Source organism: Anser cygnoides, chromosome 1, assembly GCF_040182565.1.
Source record: "Anser cygnoides isolate HZ-2024a breed goose chromosome 1, Taihu_goose_T2T_genome, whole genome shotgun sequence".
In the NCBI taxonomy this organism is placed as follows: domain Eukaryota; kingdom Metazoa; phylum Chordata; class Aves; order Anseriformes; family Anatidae; genus Anser; species Anser cygnoides.
This window is the reverse complement of record NC_089873.1, coordinates 114,855,018-114,860,754: the sequence shown is the minus strand read 5'-3', so window position 1 is coordinate 114,860,754 and position 5,737 is coordinate 114,855,018. Positions and strand designations below refer to the sequence as shown.

Sequence of the window (5,737 nt, the reverse complement as noted above, 5' to 3'; positions counted from 1 at the left end):
ATGGTTACAGCTGGAAACAATAAGGAGAACTCAAAACATGAACCTGCCACAGTCATCGGTGTTATTGGTAACATTTATTACCTGAGGACCAAGGGGTCCAGCAAAATGTACTAGAAAGGGGACACTGGCTGCTACACTCCCTATAGTAGAGGTTATGAGATTCTTCAGGTCGATATTTTGAGGACTCTGACAATCACACATGAATTTTATGTGGAAAATAGCCCTCTTCCCTTTTTGCCCCTGTATAGTTAAACAGCCGTCAGACCCAGAAAACTTCCTCTCTACCTACCCTTTCCTTCCCCGCCCACCTCCTCCCCTTAATACAAGGGAGTTCAGCTCCACCTGTGTACGCAATTGTATAATTTTTCACAGGTTAAACATACCAGAGTTTTACATCTGCTCCTCTCATTCCCAGGACCGGGCACTGGCAGAGAGAATAATGCGACTGCTGTTGATGGTTCCCCCCTCCATTTTATTAGATCCTTTAGAGTGCAATGCTGAGATGTTACTTTCAAGCCTAGTACTCCACTGCTTTTAATAGCTCACCTCACATAGTACAAATAAATTTAGTATTAGAATAAAATAAGTTTTTTTAAAAAAATGTAGAGGTGTTGCCACAAACCCATCTGTTCAAACACTATCAAGAGGAGAAATCCTGCATTTAATATAATACTTTCTACAGGCTGGCATTACTGATCAGTCAGGCTTGCCTGCTGAAGCAGGCAGGGCTATTGTTAGAGAATTTTCTTTAAACAAATAAAGATATTTTTTTGCAGCTTACATGAATGAGCTGAGTCATATTTAGTGGCTTATCCAGTCTATGCATGAGCTCTTTTAGGACTCAGGTAGAGGCCAAAAGAGAACCAGAGTTATACTACACTCTTATTTTGTTCATCATGGCTTTTGTGTAAGAAAAATAATTCTCCACCCTTCTCGGCAAGCACTGAAACTTTAAATTGTTGTCTTCACGTATCTCTCATCAAACTTTCATCATATACTTGTATGAACGCTGAGCTGAAAGAGCACTTCACATTTCAAAGAGATGTTACCCTTCAGCCTGAATAGAGTTCAATGTTGTCTGTAGTCTACATTAAAACCAGAGCCCTCATTTCATTTTGTTACCTTGTAGAATCATGCATGCTCTTCCCCTTTTCTTCCCTTCACAGCTGAAGACGAAAACAGGAGATGAAAATCTGTTGGCAGCCATAGGATGCCCAAAATGCTTTGGTAGCTTTGAGATGTTATTTGGTCCTTACAGAGCCTCCTGCAGAGCTCGACCTCCATCACCAGGTAAGGAATGAAATTGTGGTGGATGTCTCCTGATGGTGCCTGTCGTGTGGCAGAAAGTCATCGGCAATCTTTGTATCACTCAGTAACAGGCATTAATCACCTTGGTTTTAACCAGTTTGCCACTCCCCAAAACATCAACCATATGATAAGCATCAACACCCTTTAATATTTTTTTTTCAAAGAAAATTAAAGTGTTTTTATCTAATGTATGGGATATGTTTTTCCTCCTACTGAAGAGGGCCAAGATTTAAAATCACAAAAGTACTTAAACATGCTTCAAGCTTTAAATACCACAGGGGATTTATTCAGCACTCAAACATGTGTTAATGGATGAATTTAAGTACGTGCTTAAGCACATTGCTGAATTGCGGCCTAAAACAGCATATTCTCATTTTATTTATATTTTTATGAAATTTTTTAAATACCCATGCAAATAAATTGGTGAAACTTGACTTCACTGGAAGGGCATTTACTGGAAATTATTTCTTAATTAAAATCTGAAACCATACATTTTCATCTACAGATGATGTGCAGGATTTTTCTAGCGTGAATTTGACATGGAACAGAATTTCAAGCACAGAGAAGAGGAAGAGGGGAGAAAGGTGGACAGCCATCTGGAAACCATAGGGAAATATGACAGAGGCAAGGGAATGTATAACAAACACTATAAAAATATATCCAAAGTATTTAATCAACAATTTCTGTGCTAAAGATGATTCCTGGGAAAAATAATTTTTTGGTTGCTTCACACTGAAATTCCTGTACAGGTGCAATTCATCAATGGTGTTTTTAATGTCAATTGCCCTTACAAATAAGATTTTTGAAATAGATACAGCACAGTGAGCAGCTGGGGAGAAAATAAGTGGGTTTCTGTGAGGTGCAGAGCTTGAAATGCCATCCATGCTTCAATGCTGTGCAGAGCACAGCTGGACCAGACCCTGGTTGCTGCTCTCCCATTTGAATCAGAGCACAGAAAGCACACCATAATAACAACTGTGACTCAAAACATGCACATTTATTGAAAATATGTTGCACACGTCCAAGTTAGCAGCTTCTGCACTGCAGCTGAACTGCAAATGCTGAGGCAGGCATGATAGTATAATCTGATCACCATTCTCTGTTGGGGAGGTGCAGCTTTTCATGCGTCCAAAACAAGGCTCAGAGCAAAGAGTGCTCATCTGCACTCTACAAAAACACGAGTCAAAGCTGGGGAAAAAAAATTGCCACAGAATGAAATCTCCTGATGTGCAGACTGTCTGACATACCCACAAGTGAACATTTTGCAGCATGTGAAGGTATGTGGTTTTAGGAACAACAGCCAAAGTTCCCATTACAAGAAAGATGTTATTTGGGGAAAGTATGCAACCCTCCTCTCAGGCACTCACCTTCAATGATACTGCAGGAAAACACGACTGGCTGAATCTCCTGTCTGTGGGGATTTTAGTTCTTCAAGTGCCTTAACATCTGCCAGAAGGCATTAATAGCTACACAAGGACATGTCCATGCATGCGATCTTCCTGCACTCAGGAAACTTTGGGGAGAATTTGGGGAAATCTGGGGCTCGCGCCCCAGAGTCTCCAAATTTGGTGGGTCCTTCCTGATGGCGAAAGTGTCCATACCCTGAGGAATGGTTTGTGAAGGAGAGCTCCTGGCCTGGGGATGCCAGGACAGGTGATGGAGACAAACATGAGGATGGGAGATGGGGAGGCAGGAGATGATGGACAGAAAAACAGAGGTAGCAGGATGTCTTCATGACCAGCACTCCACTAGGTTTGGTCAGCCAACATAAACGGCATGGGAACTCTGTGCAATAAGAGCAAAATGCAGTAAGTTCAATACAGGATGTCAGAGACACATGCTAATAAAAGAAAACAACATTTAAAGATGAAAAGGCAGCTTTTTATTTTGAACATATATATATATATATTTCTAAGGCAATATGTGTGTTTATATATATATACACACTATATATATACTATATATATGTATATGTATATGCATATATATATATATATGTAAACACACACACATTTGCTTTTGAAAATCCCAGGAACTTGTCCTCTACCCTTCTCTACACTGATGGGGGAGCAGAAACATCTTTCTCCTTCCTTTTCTCCTCTCCATTTTCTTTCTGGACAGCATGTGTCCCGGGGACAAGCCAGGCCAAAGAAGAAATTGGCCCCTTCACATGGAACTGTGGCTCAGCAGCAACACGCCACAGACTTTTTCCAGTAGAAAATATCAACAGGGATCAGCACACAATTGCCAGTGCCCACAGCCTTTAGGGGAGCCAAGGAATCACACAGCAAGGAGGAAAGTAGGATTATGGAAGGAGGCTTAGAGAGCAGCCTGACAGAGCACGTACTCTGAGGGGATTTCTCCATGAATCCCTGTGCTCCATGTGGCTGGAGGGGCAGATTCAAGCCCTACACAGTCTACTTCTGGTCTGTGCAGAGGGAGCTGTTCACAGAGAAACTGAGTGTTGAAATGGGCAGAAGTCACTTAGAAAGTATTTTGTGAGAGACAGCAGTGGGTTCAAGTAGTTGAGAGATTTGTTAGTTAAAATAATATAATTGTTCCCTTTCTTCTTTCATTCTACCACTTATTAATCTTTCCTTTCATCACTTCCACAGGCTGGGTCAAGTCTCATGTAGGAGAAGAGAGGCAGGAAGGGCACCATTGAATTCAGTGATTCATCTGTTTAGAAAAAAAAAAAAAAAAGGAATTGGACTCCATACAGTAAATGCCACATTTGATAACTTCCCATACTATGAAATTCTGTGCAGGAGAAAGTAGTAATATCCTTCACCTTCTGAAAAAGTACTTGAATTAATCGTTCATTTATCTTAATTGCTTTTAAAAAAAACTTTTCCAGAAGAGAGCTTACTTACAAAAATATTTCTTTTACTTCCTACCTGTGATCATTACTTACGTTTAACGCCATAGCTAATCCCCCAAGGTGGATAATTTATGTTCAGTGCAGTTCCCTTTACATTCATAGGAAAGATTTCCATTGTGTCCAGTGAGAGAAGGCACTGGGCCCCGCATCTACCATCAGGGATCCTGTGCACACTGCTGCACCCTCTGCAAAGGCCAAAAATAGAGTGAAAAAGACAGAACACAAAGAAAAAGAGGGAGAGTGAGAAAGAGAGCAAGGGAAGGAGGAGTGGAGAGGTTTCCAGCGTCAACAGCAGTGCTCATACCAGCTCTGCCAGCAGGAACATGCCTTGAAGCAATCACGCTGCGTCCTGCCTTGGCGTGGGACCAAGCCTGACAGACCCCATCCAAACCTTCCCTCCTCTCCTGCACTAAGCCCGGTCTGACAGCAGGTGAGAGCCTGGTGTTAACAGCCCACTTCCCCTGCCCTTTCTATCTCTGCGGCCAGTGACTCATAAGCCCTCCCAGTGGTCCTTGCAGGCAGAAGAAATAAAGGGTTTTTTTTTCTTTTTTTTTTCTTAAAGGAATAATTTTAAAATAACAGGTGCTTGAAACAAATCAAAGGGTATTGCTGTACATAAAGCTGCTACTTGTAAGCATTTTTGTTCACTGTCATGGAACTATGTGGAGCTGTTAAAACACTTTCCTCTTTTGCTTTGTTCACTAGGTGGGATTTCAGCTTTGAAACAAGCTGGAATTTTTCACACTTGTGAGATGGGAGGAAGGAAGAAGAGAGGCAAGAAAAAGGGGAAAAAAAATCCAGAATCCTTGACCTCGTAACTAAACTGCTCAAATCACACTCACTCCTAATAACTTCACAGAGGTGCCCCTGGGTGGTCTCACTTCCAAGGACACAGCGAGACCTCTGTCTGATGTATTTTACCGCATTAAGCTTGGGGAAATGAAATATATCTGGAGGTGAGAAGTTGCTTCACTTGCAGCCATATCCACTGGGCTTTAGGAGCACTTGGGACCAGCAGTTGGGAGTTTTCAGCCTTAAGCTGTGAAGGCAAAGGCCCAACACTAATGCCCAGGGGTTAACTTCATGATTTCACACATTAGGCCAGTCTCCATAAAAGCAAATTCCCTTGCATCGGGGGGCTACGTGAGCTTGCGTGTTGCAAGTCTTTTACAGGAGGGTTGGGTTGCATATCTTGCACATAATTCAAGAAGAAACAGAATCTAACTGATACAGGCATGCAATTTCTGCTGCCTAAGGCCTACTGAAGTGCAAAACTGGAGCATGGAAATCCCCAGGGGAAGGTGCACGCTAAGCTATGGTCCCCACTAATATCGTAAGTGCTGCTGTTTTCCTTCTCACCAGAGAATGGCTTCTGAAACAAAAAACACAGTTCTGGAAACCATCCGTCACTGCCTCAGGTGTAGAGCTTTGCATAGGGAAACCCCGTAGTTTGGGATCAGCTCTTCTACACATACACGTACACAAAAAGTGTTTTGAAAGAAAAACAGGACCCTTAACATGCTGTTCACTTATTAGAAATGTAGATAG

At 41.9% G+C, this 5,737-nt stretch overlaps 1 long non-coding RNA gene across 1 annotated transcript; it reads right to left on the bottom strand.

Annotated features, from left to right (window-relative positions):
* Positions 1-3,245: 3,245 nt before the first annotated feature.
* LOC106036073 (uncharacterized) lies at positions 3,246-5,285 on the bottom strand. Its single transcript, XR_001207087.3, has 3 exons — positions 4,494-5,285; positions 4,223-4,374; positions 3,246-3,987 (listed from the first exon to the last, which is right to left on the bottom strand). It is a non-coding gene; the product is annotated as an uncharacterized lncRNA (long non-coding RNA).
* Between the last annotated feature and the right edge of the window lie 452 nt (positions 5,286-5,737).